This window comes from Mya arenaria, chromosome 1, assembly GCF_026914265.1.
Source record: "Mya arenaria isolate MELC-2E11 chromosome 1, ASM2691426v1".
In the NCBI taxonomy this organism is placed as follows: Eukaryota; Metazoa; Mollusca; class Bivalvia; order Myida; family Myidae; genus Mya; species Mya arenaria.
The window spans coordinates 39,873,045-39,896,553 of record NC_069122.1 but is presented as its reverse complement, the minus strand read 5'-3'; the positions used below and the strand labels follow the sequence as shown (position 1 = coordinate 39,896,553).

General features: G+C 33.1%; 1 protein-coding gene across 2 annotated transcripts in view; it reads right to left on the bottom strand.

Annotated features, from left to right (window-relative positions):
* LOC128239894 (5-hydroxytryptamine receptor-like) overlaps positions 1-20,415 on the bottom strand; it is a 136,747-nt gene extending 116,332 nt beyond the window's left edge. The window contains exons 1-2 of one of the 2 annotated variants that reach the window (XM_052956452.1): positions 20,277-20,415; positions 15,249-15,301 (exon numbers count right to left, since the gene is read on the bottom strand). The gene's annotated coding sequence lies outside the window, so the exon portion shown is untranslated. Of the gene's footprint in view, positions 1-15,248; positions 15,302-19,918 lie in introns of both variants that reach the window. The other variant, XM_052956375.1, reaches the window with a different exon arrangement.
* Positions 20,416-23,509: the final 3,094 nt, after the last annotated feature.

Sequence of the window (23,509 nt, the reverse complement as noted above, 5' to 3'; positions counted from 1 at the left end):
TCATGATGATGCTATGTATTATGAACTTTCGATTACTGTAAATCGAAATGCTTGGTCCGATTCGATTCGATAATCGATAGCAAATGGAGTCAGATTTTCAAACACTACAGTATTACCGCAAAAATAAAACATGTAGTAAATATTCCTCGACATTCAATCAAATCCCAGTAAAAATCGAAATCTGGAATATTATGTATACTAGGATATTGATGCTTTGTGTGTGTGTTTTTAAACACGCATTCACTGCAGTATGCGCATTGTTTAACAATCGCATGCTTCTTGTAAATTGGAACATATTGGCCATTTTCGCCGTACACATAGCCTCTGATGTATGCCGCTGCGTGAGTAAAAGTAGTTTGTAAATTTAAAATGGAGGCGACGCCTACAAAGCTGGTGTCTGTGTTTTATGTTAAGTGTCAGACATGCGAATGTTGTCACCTGGAAATAACAAAACAGCACAGAGACGGATGTAGTTTGTATTTGAGTTCTTGGTTTCATTTTGAAATAACTATGCGATCTACTTGCAGCGTAGTTAAATGTAAAGATTCCTGACATTGTAAACCGTCCATATACATCCGAGGTTATTTCAAAGGAAAATGACCGACGATCTCAAATTGGGTCCGTATAATACGTTTTCTAAATGATTTCCAGCAAATATCAAGAGACTCAAGTAATGTTCCGAAACATGTTCATTTTCAACAAGTGTGTTCCGTTATATATTTTAATATCGGCTACGTTTACCCATATTTCTATTAAAACCGCCAATACTCATTATCTTTATTCGTCTTAAAGGGACTGTGTCACAGATTGGCACCAAAAAAAGTTTTTTTTCTGTATCGAATCTCAGGACAATTATCTAATAGAATGTGTTACGCTTTGATATCATAATTGTAAAAAGTACCAAAATGAATAAAAAAAATGTGTCGGAGACCGGGTTCGGCGTCTTACTCACTAAACTACAAAGGCTTATTCTAATCGGGTGACATAATTAAACTATAGACCTACCTCGGTAATATCACGTGATAACACCGACTAGCCAATCACGCATAAGGAATGAATTCTACCTGGTAGACATACCCAGTAATCTTTTTTAATGGAAAAATACGAAATAACTGCTAAACTTAGATAAATTGTAAACTATGTGGTACTTCAGTTAGTAAGTTTCAATGCATTGTACACATCGATGCCAAGTTTATGTCAGTTTTCGACAATTTACTTTTTCCCGCTATTATCATACGTGAGACAGCCCCTTTAACAATATGCATGCACACTTCAAATGCCATGCGCATGCTACAAATCAAATAATAGCGCTGTATGTGAACGTTCATAGGTCTTGTAACCTAATCAAAAACAAACTCCATACGGCTCGCAGAATATCAGATCTCGTTAATGCCGATAGGAAATAAGTGAATGTAAAATATTAATGATCTTGTCGTTCCTAGAAATATATAAAGCAACACCAGGAAAGGATGATAAAACGACGGCGCCACTAGGGGTCCCATGTGACTCGTACGCGTAGAGGCGCCACGTGTTTGACTTTGTTATGTAAGTCGGATTCCGGTTACTTATGAAAGAGAATATGAATATTTCAGCTTGTTTTATTTTACTCGAATAACAATTATTTATACAACTATTGGTAATGTTATTTATGTAATGTTGATGTAGCTATCTATTTCGTTTTCTAGCGAATCATTGAAAGTTTCAAAGTTCATTGGCTGCTTATCGACAATAATAAAACTGTGGTGTGAAGATAAGTTCAACTACTTTTCGCTTTAGTTACCTAGTACCTGAAATCTCACAGCAATTTGAGTACGAGTGAAAATGAATTTGACGTAAACCTCATTTATAAAGGCTTATTTTTTTACATGTACACAAATTATGTGTAGTATTTTTGCTTTGTTTTTTTATCATTTAAGTCAAACGAGTTAAACATGCTAATGCATTAGAATTAAAAAAAAGTGTTTTTTTTGCATCAACATAAATTTAAAGGCGCACAATATACAGTGCGTGTGTTTGTGCGTGCGTGTGTGCGTGTGCGTGCGCGCGCGCGCGTGTGTGTGTGTGTGTATACCACGTGATAAATTATGTCATACAGCTTCTTCGGAAGGCAACATTTTGCTTCGAATGATGACGTAAAACAAAGCTAACATTTTTCTTTTACTACACCCTTTTAAATGAAACAAATGACAGTCAATACCGCTTTAAGAGCCCCGCCTTCGTTTTATTACCGGAGTTGATTAGGTGATTAGTTTCCTCAAAACCATCGACAAACTCAGTTTGTGCATTGACAGTGAGTATACTAATTAGGTCGTGTTCTTAGACAGTTAGATGACCTGAAGAAACATTTTTATCTTACGCTCACTCCGTTTATTCTTAATCATTTGAATGTTACTTCGTGTCATCTTACTATTACTTAAAATGGTGAATAAATAAAAAAATCATTGTTTAAAGTCTTTATTCGTAACAAAATATTGCTTTCCGACGTAGAATTTATGACGTAATTTATGACGTGGTATACACAAACACTACACATATAGTGCGCCTTAATCGAGAGGAAAACATCGAACAAAAACAAGACAGACATAAGCCGGCTCCCTGGCTAGTTCCCGTATTATTGCTGTATTAGATATGTATCATCGTTTGACATCACCATAGAAATATGACAGAAATAAATCGTCAAGAAAGAAATCACGCATGAATAATTTAGAAATGCTAATATCGTTGATAGGGTATGTTAAATGACGAGGCATATCAATAAATATTTTCTCCACCAGACGGATAAATCAAGAACCGGCCGAACTCGGGACAATTTACTTGGCAACGGAAGAATCCGTTTGTAAAAAATAGTGTAGTCTGTAAAACAACACGGAACCAGACTGCCTGGTTGTTAACTACGATGAAACCGAAAAACCCGGCAGCAGAAATATTGTTTTCATTTTTCCATCTGACTCGGTACGATTAACTGTGCCAAAAAAATCACAGTCAATTAAAATAATACTTGGCCATAGTTACCAAATTATATTCAAATTGTTCACATTCACGGGCACTGCACAAATATGATTTTTTTGTGAACTTTGTTCTGTATGGCTGATATTTTTTCGTGAACTTTGTTCTGTATGGCTGATATTTTTATATTTATCATAATTATAATTATTATAATAATTATTATTATTATTATTATTATTATTATATTATTATTATTATTAATATTATTATTATTATAACTATTATTATTATTATCATTATTATTATTATTTATTATTATTATTATTATTATTATTATTATTATTATTATTATTATTATTATTATTATCATTATTAATATTATTATATTATTATTATTATTATCATTATTATTATTATTATTATTATTATTATTATTATTGTTATCATTATTATTATTATTATTATATTATTATTATTATTATTATTATTATTATTATTATTATTATTATTATCATTATTACTACAATTATTATCTCAGACAAAAAATAAAAAAAAGTTGTCAAAACGTTCAATCTGTGAGAGTGCAGCTTTAATATACCAAGAGTAAATAACTGAAAACAGTAAACATTGCATGTTGATATACAAAAAATCGTCTTATTTTACATATAGCCTCGGAAATATTTACCAATGTTTACAGATCGCTTAACTGAACACACATCCCATTTTTAACGGATTTTGTTAACCCATGTTTTGTACTTGAGGCCAATCCCAGGTTAATTTCATATTCCAGATTGATTTAAATATCCGGAACATAGACGAAAGCTAATTTGACAATAAACCAGGAGATTAACGTTAAGCTATAAGAACATTTCCTGACCGCAGAGCGAGCCAAGAAATTGCTTTGAATAGGTCAACACAATGATAATTCAACTGCTCTGACAATTTGAGTACCTCGGCCATTTTCCATCGGAAAAGATCTCGGATAAATACCTGGATCTTTCGGAACTCCCCGGCCATTTTTATCGAAAACAAACTCGGATGTATGCCGTTACATCAGTAGAAGAAGTTTTATTTAATTATATCATTAGTTATATGTAGTGTTTTAGCTTGTATTTGATGATGTAACTTTAAATTGATTGCCAGTGGAGTGTATTATTGCAAACATAATTAAGATTCTCAAGAGTTAAGTCATTAAGTTTAACTGCTAAATTAAATAACTACGCGATCTGCTTGCAGCAAACATAACAAGACCAGATTTCTAACATTGTAAACCGTCCATATACAACCGAGGTTTGTTTTCAATAAAAGTGGACGAGGAGCTCCGAATGTACCTGGGTAGATATTAATAATACGACACTTTTTATACGTAATGGTAACTCAAGTATCCAATTTCCGTAACGATAGTCAAATATAAAACGGATTTTCTTTTCGACCTGTAGATATAATCACTTCTATTTAACATCGAATTATTATTATAATAATTAATTGCACCAACTTCTCCTGTAATAGTTTAACAAGACAATGAACGTGCAAAAAATGGTAATATAGTCTCTTAATGGCCTTGAACTTTATGTTTTATGCGAAGATATGAACATTGTATATGTATTATATTGTACACAGGTGAGACTGACAATCTATCAATATAACACGAACATTATTAACTAAATTATACTAATGCCTTACACATAAAACTCGTCGTTAATTTAAGCAATTCCGCACAATTCCGTCGTCAATTAACATACTAAATCCGCACCTGCCCCACTTCACAAATCCGTTGTTAATTCACATAACTGTAACTCAAGTATTCAATAATGGAGGCTTAAGTATTCAATTAACATAATGATAGTCAAAGGAAAAACAGAGATTACTTTCGGCCTGTAGATATCATTACACTAATATCTTTATTTATGCTGTAAAAAACGTCTTAGGCATCAAACAATAACCAAATCCATACGTACAGGGTGATGAAATTGACAATTTCTCCCGTGATGAAAGAGAAAACGGAATAAAATGTTGGCTAAGATTGCGGATTATTTACCTGGAACTTGTTTTAAGACCATATGAACTATTTTATTGAGCTAAGAAGCTATATTAACTATGCATTTACTTGGGAATTCGCACACTTTTATGCTTCACATAAACAAGACAAGGTAGCTGCCTAAAATAATGAAAAACTGTTATTTACTTTCTTATCTCTGCTGGTGCTCAATTAAGTCTATTTATTCAATATACCGGGGCAGTTTAATACAGATTAGTAAAATATCTTCTAGAAATAACTCGTAGCTTGCCTGTTTACTTAGCAATTACATTCTTAAATAGATCAAAGAAAAAGAAACTAATACAGACAACTGTCTTAACAATTAGGTTTATGATATTCAAGTTCTTTACATAAATTGCTTCTGATTAAAATCAATGCTACAAGTAAACAAATTTCTTAAATGATGTGCTTGTAAACTTGATCTATTTGCGAAGAGAACTCTTTAAACTGTTTCCATTTTAGATGTATGTTTACTATTTACAATTTGCATAAAACCATTTCGAAGGTTTTCTATTTTTAAGAATAATTAGTGGTCGACATTCTATTTTTTTCGGATGCTCTATTTCTCAAAATTTTCAGTACATTTATTTCAGTAAATGAGCAGTCAGCCGTTGATTTTAATCATGTGAAGCGGCATATATTAAGAATTTCAGGTCAGGTTAATGTGTAGTTTACAAAATAGTATGTACACTACTAAAATGAAGATTGTTTTTATGGTCTATCACAAAATGGCTGTTCGAATGCGTCGCATCAAAACATTTAATTTTGTAATTACATACTACTAATCTTTAAACATAACGTAATGTTTTGTCCGGTTAGGGCAGTGGTTAGTGCACTCGCTGATCACCAAGGCGAGTTTGCTTTTTGGTCACAAAGCTGGACAAGGGGGTTTCCAACGGGTACTACGGTTTCGCCCACAACACAAGTCCACACTCTCGCGTAGCATCGTGCCAACGAGAGTGATTAATATAATGTTGTAATAACTTGTTTCATAATCGTTGTAAAATGAATAATTTTAAAGTAATTATTATAACGTAATGTTTCTTTAAGAGTTGCGGTTCCCTTAATCGTTACATTAAAGTGGTTCGATTAAAACAACAAGATTGATTGTAATATTCTATTGAAATCGTACCAAACTCACTTTTATTATCGTTTATTTTATTGTCTTCTAACAAAAAAGTGCATTATTATTTGTATTCTGTAGCTATGCATACGTTGTATATGATATAAACATGTTTATAAAAATAGTAATTGTATTTATTTGAAAACAAAATATCTTGTGTAAGATAAAAGTTCACATATAGTAGACGAAAACCAATATATTATGAAGCAATTGACAGGGAATGCATCTCTTTTAAATTTCTGATCGTGTACTTTCTATTTATGGTATATACTACTTATACATATAAAGGTTTTTGATAATATTCTCTTATAATTCAATTTAAGCGGCGCTATCTTTTATAACCATTTTTATATTGCAAATGATTTATGTATGAATTGACGAAACTGTAATAAAATATGAAAACATGTTTATATATTTAATGCAATAAATGGAGTTGAGTTGAGTACAGCTATAACAACATGACTTTCTCTATACAAAAATTACATTTCAGCATTGGCCGCTAATTGACGATGCATACACTTCACGTTATAAGTATTGATTCAAAAAGCAATAGGATTGTTCTTCTCTTACAATGACCCCATGTTATTATCGGTGACCATATTTATTGGGCAATTAGTAACAGTACAAGCTGTGGTCATTAGAATATGACCTTAGGATTTCATTCATGTTAATATGTTTCATGTATATCTGACCGCAAGAAAGGAATGAGTTGCGTGATTGATGTCATTAGCGGGGTATGAACACAGTTGGACAGGTTAAAGTGCGTAGATTCTGAAGAAAAACTTGCAGTTATTCGTTCTAACCCTGTAGAGGTCGATATGACCGTAAAAGAATTGATAGGGTTGATCGTAATTGTATTTTGTGTAACTCTAACGATATATATAGAAGATGAATACCACTTATAACAATATCAAAAAGGAGTTGATCAAACCGTTCTAAATTAAAAAAAGACAAGATCGCACACGTTTATTGAAGTAATGAAAACGCATAACAAGAAGTCTAAGTAAATTGATAAACAAATCATTTCTTCTAAGAAATTCTATGATTAATAATATGATTTTGAATATAAAATAATATATGATATTAGCCTCCCAAATCCCAGTTTTAGTTTTTTTGGAACATATTAAACAGACAGAATGTGACCTAGGTTAGAGCAACCCTGGTTCTTTAACATGCACCAGAATACATAACTGTCACACGGGACCCCCATTTAACGTCCCTCACGGAAGACGATTAGTGTAACCCTGCGACCCCTGGATTGGCAGTCAAGTGTGTTGTCACTAGACCACGGATCCGCCACAGTCAGTTATGTCTTTCTATCTGTCTTGTAAATATTACGACCCGACCGGTTTACGCACTGTATTGCTACAGACAAACAAATAAGAAAAATACCAACTTTTTATCGTACAACTGAAACGCAAAAGACAAAAATACATTCAACAAATGATACATTAACAATAAACAACCTGTTGATTAAGAAAATTCGTGGTCTGCTGTCACACTACAATCAATAGTACGCTGTTTATATTAATACGCGATGACTCGCGATCCAAACACATGTTGGAAAATATAGGGAAATATTTGCAATTGCCGAAAGGCCATTTATTGAGGGCCTGGGAGTTGAGGTGTAAATGTTAGTAAGTGAAATATATACGGGCGACGGAAGAACCAAAAGGGTTAATGGGTTAATCAAATATTGTATTATACCTTAGGATAAGGGTCAGTGTGTTCTCATGTTTGTCATTAATATTATGTACAGTCGGACCCCGTTGGCTCGAGCTCGCTTGGCTCGAAATCCTCTTTGACTCGAACTGGATATAAAGGACCGGTTTCTATATACTGAATGTAAGCATTTCCGCTTGGCTCGAATTTTCCGGGGCTCGAGCTATTTTCGCCGGTCCCTAAGAGTTCGAGCCAACGGGGTTTTACCGTACTTACTTATTCGCAAACCGATTACCCTTTAACCCTTAAGCATAGTGTGTGATAATATATTTTTCTCTCCTGACCCAGCCACTTTTAAAATATAAAATTCACCTGATTAACAAAAATACATGATTTAAGTATGGCAGATTTGGGGGGAAAACCCTGTCATCCCATGGACAAAATTTAATTTCGAACACAAGTACATTCACCTTTCTTTAGGTTCTACCGTTTTGTTTGATTTTTTGCATTTTTTTCATAGCAACATAATAGTTCATCTTAATTTAATTGCCTCAATCTGCGGTATTTAACGCCAAAATGGAGTTCTGAAAACGGAATGAAAATGCATTGTTTTTTTTATTCAAAAGAGTAATGATTCAAATCACGAATTAATGTAACGCTGTAGCAATGACTTGTATCGTGTTTTACAGGTTTTAGTACAAGTTAACACGCATATACGTTTATAAAACAAAATGATAGTTAGACGTGCCATTAAACTTAAAACAAAACAAAAAAATGGGCTTATCTTTTTAACCTTCGTACGACAAAACATTGTATTAAAAATAATTTCTCTTTAATAGATAATGAATGTCACATTCCAAATTGAAAGTTTTATTTTTAAATTACAAAAACATATACACTTAAATTGCCTAAACTAAACAACGAAGTTTGTCTGGTTAACGCAGTGGTTAGCGCACTCGTTACTCATCAAGGCGACCTGGGTTCGATTCCCAGCCTGGGCGCATGTGAGTTGAGTTATTGGTCACTTAGCCGGACAAGTGGGTTTCCTAAGGGTACCCCGGTTTACCCCCACCACCCCCACCACACAACACAAGACCACACTCTCGCGCAACATCGTGCCAGAGAGAGAGCGACTTAATATAAGTTATCATAATTTACTTTCTTTACAATCGTTGTAAGTTATATAATGTTTCAAGAAACTACGAAGCTTGAGTTTCGCAATATATAGTATGACTACTCAGATTACTCCGAAAAAGTGATCCTACGATTTATGTATGTTAATAAGATGAACCAAATGACTTTTAACAAACTCCTTTGAAATTAGTTGTTTAATACCCATTGGCAAGTTTATAGCACACTAAATTCTGATTTCCATTATTGTATTCGCATTATGCAATTACTAAAATATTTACGCATTAAGATAGGCGTTGAATCTACGGTTATTTTACGGAGAGTGTTATACACTCTTGGCTGTTCTATTGATCAACGCGAATTCTGAAGCTAAACACAAAAAACTGAGGTGGTAAAACAAGAGTGTTTAACGTTGTTAGAATAGTTTCGGTTAAAAGGTTGACGTGGTGCCAAGATAATTCACACGCGAAATGTTAGTTCCTGTTCCGGGCGATGTCAAAATTACAAAAACACATTGATATAGTTGATGAACTGGGGAACGAAATGAGGAAAAATATAAAGCCAAAAATAAGATTGTTACATTTTAAAAGTGCTGATAACATATGTTGCAGCTAAAATACATTTCAACAATTTATTTTACACTTTAACGTATCATTGGCGGTATTCATAAAACATTTTAAGTTATTTCCTGACTTAAGTCATTTTCCTAATTTAAGTATCTCTTCAGTCATATGAAATAACAAATGAAACATTTCTAAAGTACATTATTTTCATTGACCTTATTGGAAAACCCCCATAATATTTTGATGTTAAAAACACTTATACATTTCTTTTAATTTGACTATAAAAGTTTTAAGAAATTGACATAAGTTTGAATGAATTTATGAATACGGCCCCTGATCGACAAAAATGGTTGTCATTGTATTGAGCCATTGGCTATTACGTTACATATTGATTTCGGGTGACCCCATGTAATGTTGGTATTATTTGAAACAGTATTGTTTGCTGATTACTGCAACATGATTATTAACGTAACGTCCTAAACTACACTACGTTATATTAGACGTAATTCCTGCTTAAACAGGACCCACAGGTCTACCGTTTTGGAAACTTTGTTGTGAAAGAAATGACGAAACTGTAAAATTGTTGGAGTGCAGCTTCAAACTTTTCAATTTCACATGAAATATGACTAATCTGCAATCTTTCAAGGCACAGAAAAACATGTTCTTAATATAACTTTAATATCATTTTTTTATATAATGTTCAAAAACTACACCCAGTATCAAATGATATAATAATAATTTGGGTTGTCCGGTTAGCGCAGTGGTTAGCGCACTCGCTTCTTACCTAGGCGACCCGGGTTCGATTCCCGGCCTGGGCGCATGTGAGTATGGTTTGTGGTCACCAAGCTGGACAAGTGGGTTTCCTCCGGGTTCTCCGGTTTCCCCCACAACACAAGTCCACACTCTCGCGTAAAATCGTGCCAACGAGAGTGATTAATACAATCTTGTAATAACTTGTTTCACAATCGTTGTAAAATAAATATGTTTAAACTAAATGATATAATAATACTTCCGTGTCACCAGGCATAAGACTCATTGCAATGGGACGACCGTTTAGAACTTTGTATAAGTTAACAACGTCGTTTACGTCAACGTTGTTAACTTTCGAATCGGTATTGCTCCAGAAGTTTCACGGACACACTTATGATCTGCAATATTCCTTACACGATTTTGGCCAAGTGTTTCAACTTAACTTGATTTATTTAAAAAAAATGAGCACATCATAGAATAAATCACCATTAAATTAACAACAAAGTCATACAATTTAACGCATTTCTGAAAAAAACCGGACCATTTATTATCGGATACCTGGCAAAACATATCACTTCTGCTTGAACCCTGTTTCTAAAACTACTAATAACAGAATATATTTGTTAAATTGATTTGAATGTGTTTATAAGTTTACTATTACCTGGCGGTATTGGACGATTAGTTTATATTTTATCAACTTGAAAAGATGCAATTTTAATTATTGAGTGTTTATATTTTTGTTCACATTGTAATGCGCTTATCATATTACGTAATGGTTTGCCATATTATATTTTGCCTGTGCTATATATATGTATTGTTCGCGCTATTCTGTAGTTCGGAGCAATAGTTCAGATTATGTAATAAAGCTCCCTTGAACCCTTACGCAGTTGTTTGTTTAATGCACTAGAAAGAAGATAAAACCCACACACATAACAGTTCGAATCTAACGCGATTCAGACAATGTATTGCTGAATTTGATTCAATCTTTAATTAACGATGTATTGAAGGAACACAGATGTTGACAAAGCCCTCTGAAATCGAGATAAGCGAGTGCATATTTGAAATTACGATTTCTATTGGAAATGATATTCAGCCTTTGTATTTACATTTTGTTATTAATATTTTATCTGGCCGGTGCATGATCAATCATCGAGAATGCATTTACGACATCGTCTGCACAAAAATCAGTTATGTTTTGACATTTTAGATTGTTTTCATCAATATTGTTTTCAATATTAAACAAGCGTTTGGATAATAACATAAAACTTTTAACAGTGTGTACCACTCATATAAAAGCTTAAAAATGTAGTTATACGACATGAATTAAAATATTAATGATGAAGAATTGGCGGAGTGAGGCAAGCGAACGAGCCCTTCTTAATCATTAATATTTTAATTCAGGTCATCTAACTGACTTAGAATACAACCTCATTGGCTGACGCATTGTGACGGCACAATCTGACTCAAGGAGTGTGTATCCGGATGGGTGACAGTTGGTGGACATTTAATTAAACACCCGCGAATTTTAAATGATTAAGCCTAGTACTGAATGATTGCCTATCTGCAATTTCATTGGCTGCAAATGTAGGTTTTATTCTATTTCTTTTTATAACTGATAGTCAGGGTATGAGGAACACTATTTTACAAAAATGAACATGCCGCTTGACACATTATCTCAGACGACGTCACATTTGTATTTTCGGTGGAGTTGTTGTTTTTGTGAACCAGTTTGTGACGATTTTATAGAAATATGGCATTATGTTGATCATGCTTCTAATCCAAACTTTGAACTTCTTGGAATCGATTTTTGAATTGATCATATAAGAAATATGTAATATGAAAGAAAGTGTTTGAGCAAATAAGAATTGGTTCTTAATTAGACCACGATCAATTACTGCTTTTGTCTAGAAAAGTTGGTTAATATTTATTTAAATAATTAAGTGGTCGGCAAATCTGGTTTTGATGGAAACGTCAGGTGGAAAAGGCCATAACCTTCATTCTACTCTCAGAACAAATATACCTTCTGGTATGTTTCTATTAGAGAGAAGAAAACGATATATCAATTTCAAAACCAATATCTTGCAGATAAACAGGTGTTAATTTGAAGACATGGAATACATCACATGATAATCGGCACATGTGCAGCATGTTTCGTACAAGTTTCTCGATCGTGTACCAGTAGTTTTCCGTATTTGACTACAAATATGTTAGCGAATCAACGAGTAGTACATGCAGACTTCTTAAGCTATAAAGCTTTGTATAACATTGATTTTCTTTATCAAGCCTGTCAGTATTTTGTCACTGTACCCGGTGGTAACATTGCCTTCATTGGAATTTTCCGCCTTGTTGTTTACCAAATTGCCTGTATATGTTATTACATGTCTGTTGTGTGTGTGTGTGTGTTTGTGTGTGTGTGTGTGTGTGTGTGTGACGGGGGGGGGGGTAAACCAAAATTTCAGCTATCCAGAAAAACCGATTCCCAATAACTATAATTCCAGTCAAAGGGTTAACACTTACTTATAAAACAATTTAAATGACCCCATACATTTTACAACAGGAAAAAAGACCGTGGGGTTGTAGGGTAAGCGCAGGGGTTAAAGTGCGACACGGGTTCGATTCGCGCCCTGGGGCATGTGAGTTTGGTTCGTGGTCACCAAGCCGGACAAGTGGGGTTTTCTTCGGGTACTCCGATATCCCCCACAAGACAAGACCGCACTCTACCGCAACATCGTGCTTAGTATGAGTTATCACAACTTTCTTCACAATCGTTGTAAAATATATCATGTTTAAACCAGGAAAGAGATAGAAGGCTGTGTATTATTTTGGACACCAAAGTGTTATTTACAACATACTTCACTCAATCTATTGAATTGAAGACATTGAATAAAGAATTGTGGAATTGCTACAATACATATCTAGAATTTCCCCCATTCTGTGTTCGAAGATATAAATGTTTAATACACATGTAGATTTTCTGCATTGTATGTTTGTGGAAATAAATGCTAAAATACACATGTATGCTTCCTCTATTCTATGTTTAAGCAAATAAATGCTTAATTTACCTCCAACTTTGTTTCGGCCATGTATATTGTTCGTTTGTAACGATATAAGTCATTTAATGTGAATAAATGACATTTTTCAATTTCCATCCTGGTTTGCAAATTACTCAAAACAAATGAACTCAAATCATACTTTTAAGAGAGTACTCATAAAAATGCTTAAATACACATTTATATTTTCTCCATTCTATTTTTGAGGGATTAAATGTTTTATACACAAGTAGATTTCCTTCATTCAATGTTGTCAGAAATAAATGCTTAACTACACATGGATATATGTTTTTTGTACATTCTTAGTTTGGGGGTCTAAATGCTACACTTCATACATATATTGTCCCCATTCTATGCATAAAGGAATAAATGCGACAATACATGTCCAGTATTTCTCCCTCTTTGTATGAGCTGAACCGTTTCAGAGAGCTGTTTCAATCAATGGAAACGCCTCATTATGAGATGGTCGATACATCTGAGGATTTCAGTCTGTATCATAATTGGTTATAAGTGATGGCTTAAGGTGATTGTAACACTTGTTCAAATTACTGGCAACTTATGGCGGCAGTATATAGGAATTTGCGCTGGCTTAAAAAAAAACGGGTATTAGGTACTAAATGGAGCAATTGATTGCAACATTCACATTCATTTTGTAAACCTTACAATGGTACGATGTTGTTCATAAACATGCTAACATGTTACAGAGTCTGATGTTTGATTAACAATGGGTCGATCGTCCAGACCTTTGTTAATCAAACATAAAGATATGCTACGCTATGCTATATATGTTAAAGTTAACAACGTTTTCAACATAATCGTTGTTAATCGTTGTTAACCTTTTTCTGCTTAGGAAGTTTAATGGACACAATTGTGATCTGAAGTATTTCTAACAAGATTTGAAACAACCTTTCTAGCTGTACTCGTTGTGTTGTTTTTTTTAAAAACATAAACATATTTGAGCACATTTTTAATTATATCACCTTAAAAAGTTAACAAGGATGCCGTTATTCACGTTGTTAACAATGAACCATCGGTCCAATATGTGGGTTATAATGTATCAGACACATCATGATTAACCTGATCAGGTGAATTATTGAACATTTGTTTGGCTAGTTCCAATAATAATAATAGTATAATCCATTCTCTCAGACATGGGGGAATGTGAAAGAAATGCAAATCGCTCAATAGTACACTGATTGACTGTGAATTATTTAAAAAGTTGCGGATACCGGTAATCTAACAAAATAATTGGAGAATTCTTCGCATTAAAATTGCTTGATTTAGATGCTACTTTATTACATACATCAAAATACATGTACACTTCTCCACTATAAAAGGACAAACAAATTCTCTTTGTATTTGATATTTTTTCACAAAATACTGTATTTCGTTATTCTAAAGACTGCACAGTCACTTCATTCAATGCATAACATTATTATGATTATACATTATTTTTATCATACATCAGTTATTTGTTGTATCTGTGTTCACATTTCTTCATCTTTTCTGTTTTCTGTTTTTAGCGATCACGCATTTTCTGTAATTCTTTCATATTATTACGTTTTTTTTTAAAAAGTACTAATTTTATTTACTGTTTATGCTTTATTTTAGCATTATTTGCTTTTTTCAACATCCCTGTTGATGTCCATACGCATTGACAGAACGAAGTTGCTAATATTATTCGACAAACCGAGAAATAAAGGAAAAAATGCTAATTGTGACTACACGATCCTACCACTGAAATAGAAACAACAACAACAACACTCTTCACCGAATTCCCTTCATGAGCGATTCTTGAAATACCAAAATATGTTGCTATAATTCTGTTACAATTGGACTAACTTTCATTACCTACGGGTTGGTGTTTGGTGCACGTGATATTTGTAACCTTTGATGTAGTCCCCCAAAAAACTTACACGCACGCACGCACGCACGCACGCACGCACGCACGCACGCACACACACACACACACACACATGTCTTACCTTGAAAAGGATTTGGCTCTTAATGTTAATCAATCACTCGGCATGGATGTTGTCTGAAATTATTATAAGTACGCTTTAATACAAACGTTATGACAAGGATTTATTTAGGATTAAGCATTTGCTAGTTTGTTTTACTATAGTATTCACATAGAGTTTTGTAACAGAAATTGAATAAAGATGATTTAGCATTTTTGAGTCTAGACTTGGACTTGTGACCGCTGGTAATGATGGCCCCAGGGTCCCTATTTACTAACGTCTGGGATTAAGACTTAAGACATTCAGTTTATTGCATAATTTCCATTCTAAGAGAAATAATGCTAAAACTGGCAATATATGTTTCAACTACAATCTGAACAATTATTTACACATTTTTTTGTCAAAAATAGGATCACTAATGATACTGAATGAAATTTAGTAAATAACTTTCCTTAAATATGATCAGGCGCGTCGCATTTCGGGCGACCAATTAAATCTCGAAAACACAATTAGAAAACAACAACACTAACCTGCTTAGTGTTCAAATTTATGGTTTGTCTATAGAGCAAACTTGAGTTTAAATCTACCGCTTCACCTGATTTAAATTAATAACGTGTGTCTGCTAGTTTATCACAAAAGATGTACGGCAGGTTTGAAAAAAATGCCATTACATTTGACAAAATATAATTTCCAACACGTAATTAGGGTAACTGAAGGAAAGTAGTAAAATGTTCATACTTAAAGATGCACTCTTACTCCCAAATGAGATTTACCACAATTAATAATATTATTTTAATATTCCAAAAAGGAAGCATACATGTCGAAAAAAAATGGTTCCTATGAAGGATACCGAGTTTAATCTGAAAGAAATGAGTATAAAACACACTATTTCTACCTTAAGAGACTATAGTTGACCACAGTAAATCTTTTAGCATTCACCAATTTAATATTTTTTGCGCATTCTTTTATTATATACACGATTACAATCTTGTTATCAGGAATTACTATTTTCCATGAATGCATTATTTAGTAAGTAGTAAAAGGTTTATCAGTCAAAATATATGTTTGTGATACATGTGTATGTATTGATTTTGAATAAGAGTGTCACTTTAAATAACCCATTTATATCAATATATTTAATTAATATTATATTCTTGTCATCGTATACATTCTGTTTTGATAACTCACTTAAGACAACGTTTTCGAAATTCACTCGAAGTATGTAAACCGTGCTAAAACCATTGAAACGGTCTTTCATGATTTTCTTATGAAAATGTCTCATTCTAAATTCTGTAGCTGTCTTGCCCAAACTTGAAATGAACTTTGCGAATGTCGTATGACAGAAATACCAATATTAATATCACAAAAGTACAATAGAGTACAATTGTTTGTTTTAGTGTAAAATCGTTTTAAATATTTCACCTAAAGTGATTATAATAAAGCTAAATTTCACAAATGGCTTAGCCACGTGTGAAATATATACTTTTGGCGTTCACGAAGTGAAAAACAATGCGTGTATTTAATGAAAGTTAATCGTTGTTTTCATGAAAACGCACCAAATTGTATACGAACGGAACGTCGTTTCTTTTTTACAATTTTAAAACATTGAAATATTATTTTTTTTCAGAATCAATCTCTGTAAATCACCGGAAGGCATACCATTATAGAACACGTCCATAATTTTACTTTATATATTAAACCTCCTAGACGAAGCCATAAAATACATTTGAGAAACTAGAAATGACGATATTGTAGTAACAACACCATTTTAAACAAAATGAGGAATAGCGCGAGAGAAGCCCTTCGAACGGAAGCGGCTGCAATTTTCTAGGCTGAAATACGTCAAATCTCAGACACGAGCCTCAGGGAGTTTTGATTGTAATATTGATATTTCCATAAACAACAGACCGAGTCTGATGTCAAACCGGTTCTGTTTAATTTTGCATGACTTCATGCTGGCAAAGGGCAGTTTTTATATGATGTATGGCGGGTTCGCAGTTTTATTTCGGAAGCCAATTGCCTATAGCTATTTTTTCATAAATCCCTTGTGGATATAATACAACTTGAGTTTCTAGAGAAAGCATTTTTGTAATGTTTTACTCGGTTTATCCATTTTCAAAAAAAAACAAAACAAAAAAACTTGAATTTTGTTTTCAGATTGGACACATTCTCATTTATAAGATAGTAAAAACTTTATTATAATCTGACTACCGAGGCCAAAGAAACTTAATTCATAATTGGAATGTCGCGCTGATACTTTATGTAGACTTCTTTTGCCTTTTAAAACTAAGACTGTCAATATCTACTTTGGAAAAATAATAAATTAAAGCGATTAGCTTACATAAAATAATCATTTAAAAGCGAAAGGTGACATTAAAGCGAACAAATTACATCAATTAATAAACTAAAAGCGAAAAAGCTATATTCCATTGAAAAGAGATCATTTATTTATACTTTAATGAATTTAACCTCTAACATAAAAAAACCTAGTTTGGTACTTGGAAAAACATTCTTGCTTGATTCTTAAAACTAAATAATATCATTGCTCGTGTTGAATGCAAGAGCTCTTGCCATTAATGCGTTTATAACGATCTGCTTGATTATAATCTCTCTCTGGTGGGCTCAAATCACATCGCAAATGAACGCACTGAACGTCATGATGTAATGTACTGTTTCTAGAAATTTCAAGGGAATTTTAAACAAAATGCAAAACCATCGATCTTGTCATTTGCACCGCGGCTATATAACGAGTATAACCGTATAATTTTGTAAAACGTAATCGACTATTATAATGATTGGCGTTTCTGTAATTATCATTGAGCAAATAATTATCAGGCATACTTTTAGCTTCAACTGTTTATATTGGTATCTCAACCAGTCTTAAAGACGCACTCTTACTCCGAAATAAGATTTACCACAATTAATAGTTTCAATTTTCCGAAAAGGATGAATGCTTATCGTAAACAATGGTTCTTATGAAGGATAGCGTGTTTAATTTAGAAGAAAGGTGAAAAACGAAGTAATTCTTCCTTATGAGACGATAGCAATCACTCTCCATCTTTTAGCACTCACCAGTCATTTAATATTTGTGAATTTTCAGCTATTAAATACACGGTTACAATTTTGTTCTCATTAGTTAAATTGTTCCATAAATACATTATAAAGCAAATAGTTTTCCATTCAAAATTTATGTTTATTATACATGTGTATGTATTGATTTTGAAAACAAGTGTCGCTTTTAAGCGTTTAAGGTCTTTACTATAAAAAATAGATAATCATGACAAAGTGTCCTGGTAACTCCATCTATATTTTTGAGTTATTTGGAATGTAACTGCTAACTGTTGATTTATATTTATGGGTTCACAAGGTGTTGAACATTAACAATTATGTCCATAGGATACCTCATTATAGTTTCACCCTATACATTGTGAAATACTGTTTAAGTGCGTTGTGTTCGATGTTTTACGTGTATAACACACGTTTAATACATTTCTCGGAAAGTCTGAGGGAAGCACTTTCATAAACTAAAGGAACCATCACTAGGCCAAACAAAATATATACGTTAACGTGAACGTCTCCAGAACAAATAGGGCTTGTAGGTAGGTATGATATTTTTTTCTATTTTTTAAGAGAACTGGGATTCTGTACAAAACCGACCCATGTCAGTGATATATCACTTTTGTTTCAGTTTTAATTTTGTTTAAAAGTGGTCAGATTTGGACATGTTCACTTAAAATGTATTTTTAGTACATCACGAAACTAAATCCACTCTTCGGCGAAAGAATGTAGGGTTGGGAGGAAGAAAATAGGGTCGGTTTGGATAGTGGAAACACACACATAGGCCTCATTTGACCTGACACTTTTGATAAATGGTGATATTTGCCATATGTTTAGAAACTGTAGTAGACAAAATAAACTTGTCGATATATGTTACTTCTAGTTGTTTTGATTAGGCTAAGTGATAAAATATGTATTCAAATTTTTTAGTTATTTGTTTTAATTGTATAAAATAAGCATTGATTTATCTGTAAACACTGTAATTTATTTGTCCACAAGAGCCATGGCTTTCTCGATGTTTTGTAAATAAATCTTGAATTTTGGAACAAATCTTGAATCTTTCAACATTGTAAAATAAACAAATTTTTGAGTAAGATCCGTGTTCGAGGCGTACACTTATCAAAGACATCAACGTGTAAAGCTTGCAAAGTATTAAACTGACTCTTGCTAGTTTTCGATGTAAGTGTTTTTTAAGTATATATTGATGGTATTTGTAATATAATATTCCGTGATTTTTCATTTTTTATGACAACTGCAAAATAAATCCATTAGAAATAAAAAAAATCGAATAAACACAATGGCGCGATTAAATTAAATTTAAATAATAAGGATTGTAGATATGGTCTCTGTCAACTTTCTGTGGAATCATTGTTTAATTTATAAATTATTATATTTTTTCTGACGCGGTCATAAGAAATTATCAATTGTATAAATATTTATTCAAATTAAAGTATCCTAAGGGTTGGAATATTCATAGAAATAATTGCAAATATTAGAGTGGTCTAATAGACTAGAAATTAAACAAATATTTGATTATTAATATTTAACAATTATATTTTGAAATGTAGCATTAACATAGTCATAGGGAAACTAAATGTAATATATTTTAATCTCACGCAAAGCAATAAAAGTGTTACCAAGTGGACTATTATACATTTCCGTCTTCGAAGTGATTAAGTTCCTCTACATCCAAAGTATTCAGTAGTTTGAAACTATAAAATTATCTCCAATCCGCAATATTTATTTACACAATTTAAATGCAACATCAGAGCCGAAAAGCCACAAACTAGTTTTTATATATTTTACTGATAGTTACATTCACAGTTATTAAATAAAATAAAACGTCCAAAATTCAACCAGACATTAAAACATTTCAGTTAACAGTTAATGTTTGTATATCTTGTTCCAACGAATCACAAAAAACAAAACAAATCTACTACCAACTTCCTATTTCAGCACAATATAACTATTTATTCATTTTCTCACTTAACGAACCTCGATTTCAAGTCCGACAATAGAACAATGGAGTTTCACTTGGTCTTAGTATCCAATGAAATATCTTCACAAGTATTGTTATTATATTGGTAATATGACCACACGTGTGCGCTATTCTCTCAGTCTCTGTAGAGTTTCTTTCTGCGTCCCTGCATATACCACCGTCGGTTCGATTTCCTATACAGCCACACAGCCTCTAGAAACTAGGGGAGATCATTGCAACCAATTGCCTTCTTGGTCGCAACCGGAACCTCCCCTGAATTGGTAAATATACATGTAAGAGAGTGATATGTTTGATAAAGCATAGAAAACATAACAAATTTATAATAATTACATATTTTGATAGCTTTGAATTGCCCTGATTGATATTAAGGGCGTATTCAGCTGCACTCTCACAGATGGACCGTTAAAATGAGCCAAATGTTGCGAAAATGCCTGAAACCAAAAATACAAATTACAAATACAAGACGGCTGACAAAAGATCAGAACGCAGTTTTTCTTTATATTTATGTTCGATTATTGATATATATGGCGTTACTAACGCTTTAAGAAAACAGTCTTATTTAACTGGTTTCAATGGATTTTCGCCAAAATTGGGTCGTACCAAAACAAAAAATAATATATATTTAATATTATTTTTTATTATTATATTTAATGTTTTATTCTGTTTCTTGAATGCTAAAATTATCAATTGAGTAAGCGCTAATTGAAAAATCGCGTGAGAAACAATCGTCGTTACATCACTTTGGTGACGTCATATCAATTGTTTTAAATCGTCACAGTAATCACTACGTTTCTTTTATTACGCAGTACGTGAACCCTATTCTATACAAGCAGTGAAAGTATATACAATCATATTTCCACCGCAGTGAAAATAATAAGCATGAAACAATATGATATTTCACCGAAATACATATAAGAAAACAACACCATTATAAACAGTTTCAACGCGGTTTGTAATACAGCTGCTTAGAAACATGTGTTTAATTTTTTTCTCACACTGGTACTCTCTCCTTGCAGTAAACACACCTCCCCTGAAGGTTTTAAGACGTTAGTCATTCGAATAATTACACAATTGTGTGTCTTCCTCAAATAACAATAACAAAGGAACTACGTGCGTTTTCTTACAATAATAAAAACAAAACCATTACTCATTTGTTTGTGAACAATGTTTCATGGTCCGTTACATCAGGAATCATAGAAATGTTATGTACGAATTTGCGCACGCACGCACGCACGCACGCACGCACGCACGCACGCACGCACGCTAACACGCACGCAAACACGCACGCAAACACACGCACGCACACACGCACACACGTACACATTTCCACAACTTCCCGACAGTGTATATTATGCATTTGGTATCGAAATTCTATTGGGAAAAATAATCGCTTTCAATCAATTTCATGACGTTTAAACAAAGGTTATGTTATGATTACACCATGGATAGTCAACCTATAACGTAGCCAATGGATGCCGGCCGATTTCCATAAACTTAACAAACAAACAACATAAATACTTTTGTAAAATAAGCAAGCGGAACTTCACAATGCATGCGTTAAGAATAATTAATTTCTCGGCAATATCCGTATTGCCTGCGGTGTGTTGCAGGCGTCCAATCAAACGTCTGGATCTCATCTTATTAGTTATTCATGAGTACGAGGTTTCTACTGTCAATTTGCCCCGGGTACATAGGATGGTTCTCTTGCTAATGTAACAGAGTCTTATTCAAACCGAGGCTGCTATTTTAAAGGGGCTAGACACCAGATGGTCCCAAAACTGCAAATATCTTATTTCCCAAGAAAAGCATAGACTTGTAAAAACGAGTTAGTTTAAGGCCGATAATACATCCTTTAACATGATTAAAATAATATTTTGCCGTTGTCTTAGCTGATAAAACCCATTTAAAATTAGCGCATACTGGTTTCCTAGTTCTTTGTGTGTATATTTAGCATGTGAAAGTAACGTGATAAGTACTGCTACATATAACGGCGCTTTTTTCGCAAATTGACTGTGATTCACGTGGTAGACAACCCCAGTACATTTCGAATTGGAAACATACGCAAAAACTTCGAAAGATACATGTGTCGTAAGCCATGTGATACATCTGTACGTAAGATTCAATGCGCTGTACATGTATACGACGATATCAACTTTAGGTTTTTGACATTATTTGCAATTGTATCAGCTGGTTTGTAGCCCTTTAATACTTGGATGTATTTTATGCTTCAGAAGATTTTTCAGAACCTATTTATATGCATCAAACGTCATGGGCACACAATAATGTATCAGTGTAAATCTTAACAACACATTTTCATTCCTAAACTTCGCGCGGGAACAGGAACGCACATACTCAAAGTAATTTTGCATTATCAACACTTATTGCGATAATCCAGCTGTAAGTTAATTACTGAATTGGCAGAATATATTTTTAGCACGCTCAGCACAAAACAGTTAATTAATACTTCATAAAATGAAACAATAAGAACCCATACAGTAGCTAAACACAAATCAAGCTATTGGTTCAAAGCACCGAAAACCGTATGGCCACACACGTTTACATAAAGAAACACAATAACAGAAACGATGCAAATAGCAACAAACACCTTTCAAAGCCGTAAAAATAACTATTCACAGTTTCCTTTTTATTTCAGTATGTTTTCGAAAAACCATATGCTCACCCCTTTGAGAAGTAGTTTTGTTATGCAGGCATGGGGGAGGGGGGGGGGCAGAGAAAGACTAAATGACTTTATTTCTGAACAATGTACATCGTCAACACATTGTTCGTCAACAAAAAACACTCACTTACACATACAACAACCTAGTGTTTACAACTGTGCGGTAAATCAATGCTTAATTAGTCTTAAAACCTATATTTAAATCAGAGGATGTAAAAGTTATACACAATATCGTTCTAACGTTAATAAATAATGTTCTAACATTAAAAATGGTTCCTATTTCTTTACAAGGATCGTTTAAAGAGTATGTTTTACGTACGCAAAGAAAATGCGAAAAAAAAGGAAAATTAAGCGAGGGTTACTATTCCTTATTAAAAAAGAGAGAAATACACAAAGGTTTTCGTGTGCATGCTACAATAAAAAATACAGGGACAAGCCCAGTAGTCAATAAAAAAGAGAGACACATACATTGAGCCATGTTGCTTTAAACAACGCCAACAGTATTGTATTTATCTTAAAAAAAATCGTTGGATATTTCCATAAGATGTCGAA